Source organism: Microcebus murinus, chromosome 5, assembly GCF_040939455.1.
Source record: "Microcebus murinus isolate Inina chromosome 5, M.murinus_Inina_mat1.0, whole genome shotgun sequence".
Lineage (NCBI taxonomy): Eukaryota > Metazoa > Chordata > Mammalia > Primates > Cheirogaleidae > Microcebus > Microcebus murinus.
Genome location: NC_134108.1, coordinates 59792064 through 59805598, shown reverse-complemented (window position 1 = coordinate 59805598; position 13535 = coordinate 59792064). Strand labels below are relative to the sequence as shown.

Below are 13535 nucleotides of genomic sequence, written 5' to 3'. Positions count from 1 at the left end.
TAGGTACCCAGCATCCTAAAGTCCTAATATCAAAACTATGGGAATGAAGCACTGGAAGCAAGACAGGTCCAAGGGGAGACGAACAGATCCAGAAATCTTCTGTGTCTAAAAGTGGAAAACAATTGCTAAACCATTCATTTGAGATTAATGAGAATGTTAAGGATATCTCAAAATAGATCAGGACACTGATCCTAGCCCATGTTGGAAGAACATAAACCTGCAAGAGACTTAACTGCAAGGACTTAACATTCTGTGAAATTCCATCTTTGTAGCAATTTAAACCCTGAACTTCCACAAAATATAGTTTACTACAATTTAGAGTTACATTCTACTGCTCCTGGTGTCTTAACTTCACGTCTGACCAAGATTTTCAATTCAATGGTGGAATTACTAAAATTACCGGCTTTGCTTAAGTGTTAGTTTCTCAGCATGTTTTACATAAGAGTGGTATGAATGACCCATGCGTGGCACAAGAGCGTGCCAGGCCCTGGAATTTATGGCGGTGTTCTGGGGTTGTTTGTCGTTTTAATGCTGAATTGGCTGTAACCAAACACCCTTCCTCATTCCTAGGTTTGGGGCTTCTATTCACCTCTGGGGGGGTTGGTCCCCCTGTCATTTCTTAAAGTTACTTCGAATCTGTTCTCGACAGTACCATAAAGTGTATCATCCTAAGGAGGGCCACCGTAGGACTGCTACAAATAGAGGCAATTGGAACTTCAGAAGTTAGCAGGGTTAGGTAGAGGAGAGCACACCAAGTTAGGGTCACGGCGTCTGTTCACGCAGGTGGCGCGCCGGCCCTGGGAAGGGGGTCTGGGGCGATGAGGTTGGGTCCCAGGGTCTCGGTCATCGCAGCTGCGGCTGCAGGCGGTGCTCGTTACCCAGGGTCCCGCGGCGCAGGTGCCGGAGAGCCAGGAGGGGGCGTGGAGGAGGGGACTTCCGGGGAGAGCGGGCGCGCGCCGGCTCGCCGGCGGCGGGGGCGGGCGGGGCGGGCGGGGAGCGTGCGCGCGGGCTCGCGGGCGGCCGGGCTGCGTGGGGCCGGGGGAGCTTGCGCGCGGGCCCGCCGGGGGCGGGAGGGGGCGGAGCCGCTCGGGCGCCTGAACCAGCCCCGGGGGCTGCCAGAGGTGCGTCTCCCAGCTGACGCGGCCGCCTGGGGCGGAGCGAGCCGGACGTGCCACCTGCAGTGCTGGCTGGTGCTTTTTATTTACTAGGGAACAGTTTCCTCGCGGGAGAGTCCGGGAGCGCGCCGGCAGTCGCGCACACACAGACACACACGCTGGCGCGCTCGTTTTCCACTACTGCGTCCCCTAACCAGCAGAGCGAAGCCACTGCGGGTTCTCTTAACCTCAGCGTTGTGGGGCGAAGCAGAGCCATTGTGCATCAGGGAGAGCCCGGTGTCTGCGCTGCCGCCTCGGGTACCTAACAGCAGACCGCTCACCCCATCGGGTAAGCCCGTCTCTCTCCTTGTAACCTGTTCGGGGTTGGTGCCTGCAGACCCGAGGGAGAGGGTGGGAGACTGCTGGTGCGTCCGTGGGGGCGAGACCCGGAGTTGGAATTTCAGGGGCACGCAGCCCGTGCAGCCCCTGCCAGCGTCGTCTAGCGGGAGCAATTACTACTCGGGTTACTTAGGCTTCCAACCCTGGAGTTGCTCTCCCCTTCTTCCCTTCCCCCCAGCCCAGTATGTGCTGTGCTCCTTGGTTGCCAAGGAGACTTGCTTAAACATCAGCCTTGGGACATCTATTGAAAATACAGGTTTCTTAAATTATGCTGGTATTTATTTTGATTTTTAAAGTAAAATATCCACCGAGGACCTGGTGGTAATTTGGCATTCATTAATCTGTATTCAAGCGACGGTTTCATTCAACTTCCAGAAAAGCCGTAATTGCACGAGATGGTATGCTTATAAAGGATTCGTCAGATGAATTTTTCAACGGATTGTGTCTTGAATCATAAATTACTCCCATTTTGGAGATCTTATAAAGAAAGCTGATTCCAATTTAAATCCTTCTCCTGTATTTACAGTTCTATTTTACAGTTTACTTAGGTGTGATTATCTTAACATTAAACGCAGATGGTTTAATTGTGGTTTCCCACAATTAATGGATGATCATCTGTTGTAAATTGACCACAAAAAGAATACATATTTGTGAATTCGTAACGTAACAAGATAACATTCGTAACATACATCTCAGCATTTCTGTATCCATTGCATCATTATTTAAGTGCAATTTTCTGCACCTCTGCCCATTTCTGAAATGATTCTGTTTTCTTTCAGATGTCTTACTGATTTTTTTGAGATATCTATATCTTTATGTCTATAGAAATAGTGTGCCATGGCTTATACTCTAGAGTCTAAGCTAGTAGAGCTTATATTCAAGCGTAGTTTATTTCCCCCCCTCTGATGGAGCTGGGTTCTTTAGTGGAATGGCCCATGGAAGAGGTCAGTGCTCCTATCTCACAGGTGCCTCTAATACCTGGACCTTCAGTTTTGTTTTGAGGCTTCAGGCGATTAGTGGGTGAACTTACAACACAATACTTGAAGGCATCAGCAATCCAGTAATTACATTTTGCGCTAATTTCATACCAGATCACAAATAAAAATGACCTGCTAAAGATCCACTGGCATTCAAAAATTCATTTTGCTTTCCTTTGATATTTGTTCATCTTTCCTTGTTAAGTGAAGCAAGGAAATAAATGTCTCTTAATCTAGATTTTAAACTGTGTTATATGTACTATAATAATATGAGAAACAAGGAATCAAAATAATGGTAGGTAGAAGGGATTTATGCAACTCACAGCTCTGGGAGATGATTAATGATGACAAACATTACATTGCAGTTTACAAAGCACTTTTCATACACTTTTTTTTTTTTTTGAGACAAGGTCTCGTTCAGTTGCCTGAGCTAGAGAGTACAGTGTTGTCATCATGACTCACTGCAACCTCAAACTCCCTGGCTCAAGCAATCCTCTTTCCTCAATCCACGACACCTAGCTAATTTTTTTAAAAAAATTTTTTTGCAGTGTCTCGCTATGTTGCCCAGGCTGCTCCCAAACTACTGGCCTCAAGCAGTCTTGCCTCCGCTTCCCAAGCGCTGGGATTACATGCGTGAGCCACAACACCTAGCCTCATACACTTCTTTTTTAATTCTCCTAACAGCCTTGTGAGGTCAAGAAGTTACCTTCAGTTTAAAGCTGGGGAACCCAAAAGTGACAGGGCAGTCCTGTGGGGAAGCCCTTTCTGGATCCCGGCTCTTTGCTTTGAAAAAAAAAAAAAAAAGGTTGTGTCTGTATTTCAGATGTGTGTAGGGGCCTGACAGGTGCAGTAAAAGAGTGGAGCAGGCCCAGTAGAGGACACGTGGGAGAAAGAGTATGGACTTATGGCCTCTGGAACTTGCAAACCACTGTAAAGGAGGCAGTTCCCACTCTACTGCAGCTGATTGTTACTACTACCCAGGCTCTAAAACATGCTGGTTTCTCATGGAAAACAGAAATGTCTGGATTTTTTTTTTTTTTTTAATGAGAAGTGTCCTTAATTTTAAAAGCTGTAAGGACCGCATTGAACGTATATCTGGGTCCTATCTGGCCTGTGGCCTGCTATTTTGCAGTCTGTAACTACTGAGGTCTCATCTAATTCTAAGCTCTTATTCTCTAATAAAATACTGATGAAAACAAATACCTCCATCATTATGAGAGTGATCAGGAGTTTTCTGATTTTGATATTAAGGTCCAAGTTTGTTTTAAGATCTCTCCTCTATCTCAGAAAATGAAGAAATATAAAGTGCTGCAAAATAGGAATTTTTGAATCTGGTGAAATAAAAGCATCTGTAGTTTAAAACTTATGTTCATGGCTTAGTATTTTTCTTGGCATAGGGCAAAGAAGTATATAAAAAGTCAGTGGAGTGCTTGCCATTGTGAGAAGAGGTATAATAAAAAGTTGGTCAGAAAATGGAGCATTCTGAGCCTTTTAGTGAAAACTTATTAAGGTGTTAGGTAATAAGTTAAGACCCACCATGGAATATTGCAAAATGCAAGAGGAACAAAAACGTAGTGGGAATTCAAAGGGGCATTAAGTTCTATTTCCCTGGCATAGAAAATGCTATTTTTGCCTTAAACAATAGTATCTTATAATGAAGCAAATACTTTTGGAAAAGGTGCCACTTTCTCAGTTTCTACTAGAGCTATAGAAATGGAAGTCTGTGGACTTCACTGAAGCAGGCAAGTCACCAAGAGGTGTTATTTTATTTGCACTGTTTCTTTTGTGGGTCCAGAGATGGAGTTTACAAAAAAGGCAATGGATTTGAATAGTGTGGCTTCTAGTGGTTATCTATTATTCTAAAAACACCTGCCATAAGGATGCTTTAATAGTAAATAAAGGAATTTTGGTTTTCATTTTATAGAAATGTGTTGCACCCCTAAAAAGGATCAGGTGTTATCCAGGTGTTAGTTAATACTTTTGTAACAAGGTCCTGGCTGAGTGCTGTGGAGGTACCATCTCTGTCCTTGATGATACAGAGCAAACAAATGTACTGCTCCTGGAGCTTGATGGCTTGGTCTGATTATAGTAAGTAAAGATCATTGTAGCTACTTAAAGATTGGAGGCTCTGCCAGATAGTCAGTTGGAAATATGAGTTGAGAGGATGATGCTAATGATATCTAATATTGATGAGCTAATTTTAGTGGAAGAAGTATGGTCTTTAAGATGACGTGCAGCAAGAAGATGGGACTGTGAGGGGACAGAGGAAGACAAATTGAGGAAGGAGACTAGGAAAGGAGTTGTAGCTAAAGAGAAGAATTGGAGAAGGTACACAATAAATACCCATGAAATACTGTCACGTGTCTGCATTTTTAATGTCTAGTGGCTGGCATATAATTTTTCTCATATCACTTTTTTGTGGAAAGAGCACACATAGATATTTTATGTGACTTCAGTTGGAGTGGACAACATACTTGCATTTTCAAAATTAGGAGAAGATTCTGGCAAATTAGATAAAAGAGTAATCATTTTCTTTTAGTAGAGTCATAGACTTGGAGGCTAAGGGGGCTCCTATAAATAAGAGTTCTTACTGTCATATATACTTTTTGATGAAGTCTTATATCTATGGGACAAGTAAGGAGAAATGTAAGCTCTGTGTTAGCCATTTGAAAAGCTATACTCAAATCCAGACAGAAGCCTTTGGTGACAGATAAATGTACTGTGCTCTTGATCCAGTTGGGTCAGCATTTTGATTTGTTACCTGAATGGAGATCTGAAAGAAATGTGGGAGTTAGCAAGTGGGAGTTAGACTTGGATTTAAGTACTAGATCTGCAATGACTGGGTGGGAGAGCTACTAGTTAGAATGACAGTCACAGGTAATAGAATGAAATAAAATAGGAAACGTCATAGCTAGAGTCTAGTACTGGGGACATTTGGCATAATAGGAATTCACTTTAAAGTTGGAGGGATTTTAATTCCCATCCAGTACAATGTAAGCTAATATGATTTGCATTTCATGGATATATTTGGCATATAGTGGAAAATGTTATGAATGATGTAAGGAGCCCATTTTTCTTATTACATAGGATTTTTTGGTGACAGTGGAGATAGACTTGGCTATGTCTCTGTGTCAGGGAGTGCCTTGCTCTCCCTTCTGTCCTTATATGACTGGTTCTCACTATTTCAGAATTTCTTCCAATTTGCAGAGTAGAACTTTAGAATTTATCCTAGAACATCTTTCTTTCTTTTTGGGAATTAGTAGATGGAATTCATTTTGTTCACCTTTTTCCTGGCATTTTGTTCACCTGGTTCTGGCATTTCTAATTGGATCCTTCATTCCCAAACCCTTCAAGATCTTTACTTTGAGCAAGTTGAGCAAACTTTCTTCATATTTCTTTTGTTTTTTCTCTATTTCATATGCACATTGCAATGCATTCATTTAATTTAACTTGATTTAGACATATGGCACTATGAATTTTGGTGAGAGTTTTAAGAGAACTATGTAAAAAAAAAACAGTTTTGCAAACTTGACTTGGAGTCAGATTAGTTCCGCATATGGCAGAAAGCATTGAAAGCTGTAAATTTGTCTAAAATAGCTTTTTCCCTTGCAAGGTTGAAATCACCGACCTGATAAGATGATTTTTAAATGAAGAAGGAAAGTCTTTGGCAGTTTTCATGGACTCTTGACAACATTCTCCTACATGTTTATTTGAGGTATAATATGTTCTACATTCCAAGCCAAATGAGCCAGTTCCAGTTACTTAGTAGCAGGGCTACCCCCCTTTACCCACCCAGACAGTACAACTGCTTTGGCATACAGGATATTGATGGAATAAGTAGTCCCATCCTGGCTGATTGCTTCAGTGAGAACATATTCAATGCTAATAGCACAGACAATAAGAGCAGTGGAGGAGGCATTTTGCAATTTTTTATGACACAAGTTTTAGATTTTAAATCGTTACTTAGAAGCCTTATTATTTATGATTTTTTAGTTCTACAATTGAAAGTATAAGGTAGCATGGCACAACCAGAAGAACATGAGCCTTAGCGCCTGCATTTGTGTACTAAATCTTGTGTACTTGTGTACTAAAATTTATGTACTTCTTGGCTTTGCAATTCACAGTCCAGTTATATATCCTCTCTAAGTCTCATTTTCTTCATCTGTAAAAATGGGAATTCTAGATTACAGGGCTATTTTAAGATTAAATAAAGTGTGCATAGAAACATCTAGCACAATGCCTAGTGCATAATACAAACTCAGTACTTATTCATTCCTTCCTCTTGCCTTTCCTTTCCACCCTTTTTGTCTTCCTCAGAATGATGGTAGAATCCATTTAAATTTCCTGCACCATATAAAATGTTTTAATCTGGTGCGCCAGCCCTAGAGAGGAGCTAGCGCCTTTATGTTAAGGAACTTTTAGTCATGTAGCATACTGCTTGAGCAGGCTCGCCCAGGGAGAGGGATGTGTATCTTGAGGTTAATGGTGTCTTTTCTCTCTGACAAGCCACTTCTCCCTCTTTTCTGCAATTCCCAGAACACCAGTCTGGCTACAGGGAAAAGGAGGGAGGGTCAGTTGGTTTCCTCCTTCCTAGGCAGCTCTCTGGGCTCTATTCTGGGATCTCTTCAGGGATCTGCATCTGTGAAAAGCACAGAGCTGCCCCTGGTGTCCCCCGTGGAATTAATAATAGCATCAAGTACCTGGCGGGTACAGAGCTCCTAGCTTTTCTGCAAGGTCAATTTCAAGTTGCCTACATCTTTCTAGACAACTAGGGGTTTCCCTTCATGCTGAATTATGTAAATTTTATGAAAAGGTCAAAAGCTCACCAGGCTCAAAGAAAATACTCCTCAAATTCTCTTTCAAGTCAGATAGGATTAAAACCTTCCCAAAGAGAATACTTTCTAGTTAAATCCATTTTGTTTACTTTTTTCTCTGTATCATTACCTCACCCCTTCCTCGCTCCCAACCAGCAACTAACTCCTCACTCTCAAAAATGTCAGGATAATTTTTCTGCATTTAAATATCACTTGGGTCTCCAACAACCTGGGAGTACAGATGTGGTTAGTATGCAGTATGTCTTGGCTCTTTTCAGCATCACCCCCTAACTTAAGGGCATAGGGGTAACCCAGACAGCAGTGAGAACTACTAACAGCCCACCTACACTGCTGACAACAAAGAACATTTGTAGGAGGTTCATCTGAACAGTAAATTTTAGGATCATATAGACCAAACTAAATTCCATTTTCATCATAAAATGCATTAAAAGCACATCCCTAAAGAAAAGACTATTTCTTGTGGTAAATGTGGTCTGCTTATACCTGGTGTGTATGTAGGCATGTATTTATTTATTTCAATGTTTTTAAAATATATATTGCAAGTTCATAATTCAGATATATTTTTATTAATAGTAGTTGGTAAGTAACATTATTTTAAATACCTGAAATAAGAAAGTCATAGGGAATTGCTAATGATAAATTTGTGATCATTGAAGACAGAAAATCCTTTACTCATTTCTTTATGACTCTAGAAAAGGATACAGTAAAAAATATTTTATAGTGGATATGAATTATAATGAGGCGTGGATTCTAGGATGAAAAATATAGTAACCAGGATGACATCAGTGCCAGGTCTTGTGTTTGTATCACCTTCACAGACCAGCAAAGTTACAAAATCATATAACTCTAAAGAAAAGCCTACTCTAAATGTGAAGATACTGGCTTTATTCTCAACCACTCCCCAAGTGACAGCTATGGTTATTATTTTGGAAATTTAGGTTCATAATTGAGGTAGATATCTGAGTGGAAGAGATTTATTTTGATAGAGTCTCTCTTTGACTTTGCTTCCTCATTTACTCTGTTTGACATTCCCTGAAAGGAGACTTTTTTTTAATGCTATTCTTGTGATAGGCAATGGTGTAGATATAATCAAATAACCCTTCGGCTGTGAAAAGATTCACTAGTCTTTCCCAGCCCAATGTCCTTGAGCTGCTGTGGCTGATTGGCTTTTTGGTTTTTTTTAGAATTCAAAGCCTAAAGAAATAGGGAATCAATGTTGGTTTCTTCTTCTATGAAAACATTAATTACCTACAATCTGATTTAGTTTGGGCATAGCTTATCTTCTTTAGATTTGAGCCAAAGCTATTTATTGTTTCTTCCAGGTATTTAATATCATCTACATATAAGGCTTCCTAATTGATCAAATGTCATATGACTCATGTACTTAGGCCTTTCTACACAGCATTTAACTTGACTTTTTACTGAAATTCTAATTTGTGAATCTTAGTGTCATCCATAGGGTTTTTTTTTTTTCTGATAAATTTCCCTTCTTTGGCCTTGTAATCTTTCAGTAAGTTGTCAATTTTTGATTTCTGTGTTTCATGTTGTTCTATCAGTGTTGCTCATCAGAAGTCTGCAGTTAATTTGTTGTCATTAAGTTTTATGAATTGCTTTAACATTGAATATTGATGTATTCTCTGTATGTAATTGCCAAGGGGTTTGCTGATGTGGATGGAATTCTTTGGCTGGCACATTTTCGCCTGATGGGCAAGGGTTTGGTGAGCATGGAATTAGGACAGGAGGAGTTAGTTATGTGGTTTAACTATGTAGTAGCATTAATCCTAATACAGCCTTTGAAAATAAGGATGTGCTTTACCCCTGGACCTAATGGGGCATGAAATTCCCAGTTCTCTTTAAATATGTGCCTTGGTTATTGTGTTTTTCTATTGGGGCACTGTGTTTTTGGAGTTCTTTCTCTATATGGACACTTGTTGGAAATCCATATCCTGTGGTTGCTGTCCATTCTTTGCTCATCTGGAAACTTGCAGTGCCTCAGTCAGCAGCTATTGTTATACTAGTCCTTTATTTGATGAAGGGACAGCAGCAAGGATGGAAGAAGAACACTTGGCATGTCAACATTAAGTGAGTCCTCCGTGTCAGTGGCCAACTGTTGACCAAGATGTTTAGGAAGCCCAGGTATTACTGCTCTTAAGAACCTTCTTAGGATTCAGTGCCTTTTCTTTTTGTATCTGGAGCCTCATGGTTGATCTCAGAAATGGGAACATATTGAAAGTTTCAGGAGAGAGCCTTTCCATGTGGTAGCACACCTACGAGTGCTGAGCCAGGACAGAGGGTCATCTCCCAGGACCCACATGACCCTCCTTGGCCAGTCTCAGGGCTCCCTAATGGAAGTGCCAGAGTTAATAAGGCCTTTTCTTAAGGCCGCTCCATCTATGGTTGCTTGGGTCACAGAGAAGTACTGAAAACCCCTCACTGGTAGTATTTCTGTGGAGTAAGGTGGGGTGGACACAATGAGTGAATTGGGATAGCAAGGGCAGGTGGAGTCAGATTTCTTGAGTTTCCACTCAGTAGGGAGGCTTGGAGTGACCTTGACTTCAGAACTCTGTACCTAAGTCTCCTTCTATATAAATTGGGAAAACAGAAAGAATCTTACTTTTCTCACACCATTGTTCATGAGAGTAAAATTAGATATATTCAAAAAGTGCTGTGTTTATATTGAGTGCTGTTATTGCTTTTGATTAGCCATTCTAGGACCTTGCTTTAGAATATCATATATTTACCACTGTTCTACAAATAAGTGCAATCCAGAGGTTTGCAACTAGGCCGATCCTCAGCATGACCTGGAGTTGTTTTAAAAATGTAGATTGCTAGATCCTCTATACTTAACTGTGTTAGAATCTGCATCGGCACTGAGCCTTTTGTGTATTAAGAAATCCTACTAGAGTGATTCTGATGACAAGAATAATTTGGGAGCTGTGTACTAGAGCACAGTGACCTGCTAACACTCTGCTGCTTATTCCTACCTCCCAGGGACCAGCCATGCCACCTGGTTGTTGGACTCAGCTTTCCTGTCATTTACACTTAATAAAAAAAATAACAAGTTAAATCAGTTCTGAGGTCACAGCTCTCCAGATCCTTAGTGGACATTTAAACAATGCAGGCAGTTCTTTACTAACCAAGTGCCCCATCTGGAGAGAATTAATAATGTGCGATTAGGGTCTTTACTACTGAAACAGAGGTTGTAATTTTCCACTCACATTTGTATACAACTAATCAGGTGGATTGCTGCAGAGAGTATCCTTATAAAGCTTCGTTATATTATCTGTATAGTAGCTAGATTGATTAAAAATGTACATTTCTGCATAAGATAAAATCAGATGCTTTTTATTTTGTATCTTTTTAGATTTAGAGCATTGGTAGTGATTATATGGCATTATATAAGCCAACTGGGGAATGCCATTTCTACTGTGGATGAAATCTTATGAGTCATTGATTAACAGGTTGGTTGTGAACTGCTGCAGGATAGTATAGATACAGCAGTATTTGGGGAGCAGAGAAGCTATAATTTTAAATTGTAGTTTGCTCTTTATTTTGGGGAAGGATCAAGATGTGGTTTTTGAATATGAAACATTTTGAGGAGATATGCAATTGTTAAGCACCAGTATACAGAAAAGAAGAAAAATAAACCTTGCCATTGGACAGCCTGTGAACATATAAATGAATTTAAGACATCTACAAAAATGATCAAGGTTATGCATGGTGATAAGTTGCTTAATTGTAACTTTAAGAGAAGTCATCTTGTGGTGTGTGAATATATGAGAGAAGGGTAGATACCGTACTTACGTTTATCTGTTTAAGGTAATTTGATCATTATTATTGCTATTGTGATGGCTTCCCTGATAGTGAGTGAGGTACAAACCAGCTTAATTCCTATTGTAGTAAAGTTTTTATTACTTTCTAATACTTTTGAATTGAACAAAAATCTTTTGACCTGAAGAATAACCATTTCATAACAAGAATTGTTTTATTATTGTTTTATTATTTATACCTTCCCCTCTCCCTAGAAAATCAGGTAAAATGCTGTGTGTAGAACTTTGCCAAATTAAAATAAGGATGGACTCTTCTGTCTTTGATGTCAATGACAACCGAGGAAGAGAGCGATTGAGAGAGAAAGAGAAAAGAGAGGGAACACTAACTGTGAAACAGCATTTACCATCAGTTGATTTTGAGGCTGCAGCATCATTAGCTGGTTAGCATTAGGCCATTCTACCAAAATCATCTTTTTTGGCCATCTGTGAAAAATTATAGGAAGTAATAGCTTTGCACACAGCTGCTGAGTCTAATGTGTATTTCTAACTTGTGTATTAAAGATAATGACCACATAGAGACATCCACTGGCCAAACGTGCAGAATAAATAAGAGATGACCAAACATATGTATACAAATTTAGAAGTGAAAGAAAAAAGAATCTGTATGTTATGGCATGAAATGACAGTAGGTATTAGTTAATTCTCTAGACAAGAATATGAACCTCTTCTACTTCATCTCTTCACAGTTTCTACTAAGGAGAAATAAATCTCAAGAGAAAGTGACCTTGAATTTTGGTACTTCTTTGTGTCCCTTTTTGAATTTGCTCTGTCACAGTAGGGGGATTTCATTAATTTATCCCAACATTTATCAAGCGCTTTCTTAGCTCAGCTGACCCTCTTTAAGAGAATTGCTCAGAGATGAGTGACTACCATTTGTTGTCACTGCACTTTTTGTTGGTTAGCTTGGACCAGCAGTAGGACCTTTACAGGTAGGTTAACCTACCTTTACAGGTAGGTTAAGTCTAATATCATTAGAAATATAACTAAGAAGTTATAAGAAAATAAGCTATTCAGCAATCCTATAACTAATGACAAGGTAAGAATTAAGATTTTAAATAGACATTTCTACTTTTGCATGGCCACTCATTTCTCTAAAAGACCTCAGTTAATGAATGGATTGGAAGGAAACTTATCCTGTAGTGAAGGCAGCCTTCTAAAAATGTCACCAAAACTACATGAAGTGATTTTGGCATATATATATGACTAAGTAGCAAAGCTTCCCATACATGCTTTAAATTGTTTTTCCTCCAAAATCTTCCTCATCCAGAGTCTTCCCGTCTTTGGCTCTGAGCTCAGGCCCCAAACTTTGGACTCATCCTTGGCTTCTTCCTCTCATAACTCACATTCAAGCAGGGAGGAAATTCTGTTGGCTCTACCCTTAAAGTCTACCCGGAATCTTACCATTTCTTACCACATTCCACGATCATCCATGTCCCAGCCCGTGTCCCCTCTTGCTCAAATTACTGTGACAGATTCCCAACTAGTCTCCTTTGCCTCCTTAAGAGTCTTCTCAACACAGCAGCCAGAGTGATCCTTTCAAAACCCGAGTTAGGTAATGTTATTTCTTTGCTCAAAACTGCAGCGGCTTTCATCCCAAGAACTGGCATCCTCTACACCATCTCCCTCCTTTTCTGCCTTACGACCACTGTTCCTGGTTCCTCTGCCTGTAGCACTCCTTCTCCCGTCTACTCCCGAGCTCACCGCCTCCCCTCCTTCAGGTCTGTGCTCAAATGTCACCTTCCCAGTGAAGCCCATTGTGATCACCCTATGTAAAACTGCAGCCTTCCCACATCCCCACCCCTTCACTCTCAATTTACCTTACCCTGTACTATTTTTTTCCACAGCTCCTATCACTTTTTAAAATCAGCTTTACTGAGGGAAGATTTATATACCATTAAAGACCACCATTGTACACTTCAGTAGCCTTTTAAGAAATGTACAGAGTTGTGCAGCTATCACCACAATCCAGTTTTAGAATATTTCTGTCATTCCCAAAAGTTCCTTTGTGCCCACTTGCAGTTGTTCCCCACTCCCACCCCATCCTAGGCAACCTCTCGTGTGAGTCTGCATCTGTAAGCTTGCCTTTTCTAGCCATTTGAATATTGATCTTCTTTGGCCTTGCATCACCGTGCTTGCTTAGCACGGTGCTCAGCACGTGTGGGTTGAATGGATGAAGGAGCTGCATGTTTGTGTGGAATTCAAACATCACCATATCATTAATACCTGTGCTTCTGACCTTATTTTCAGATAACCAGCGTGGCAGGACATGTGGGGGCTGGGTAGAAATGGGAAAGAGGTGTGGGGGTGCTGCTGCTCTGTCCGTGTGTGCTGGGTGACGTTGCTGGGTCCTCTGGGTGAGTCCCTCCACTGCCCCAGGCTCCTTGGGAGATGAGCTGACTC

At 40.7% G+C, this 13535-nt stretch overlaps 1 protein-coding gene across 1 annotated transcript in view; it reads left to right on the top strand.

Annotated features, from left to right (window-relative positions):
- Nucleotides 1-1115: 1115 nt before the first annotated feature.
- Nucleotides 1116-13535, top strand: part of KLHL32 (kelch like family member 32) — a 191144-nt gene continuing 178724 nt past the window's right edge. The window contains exon 1 of the mRNA XM_012769433.3: nt 1116-1443. The gene's annotated coding sequence lies outside the window, so the exon portion shown is untranslated. The remainder of the gene's footprint in view (nt 1444-13535) is intronic.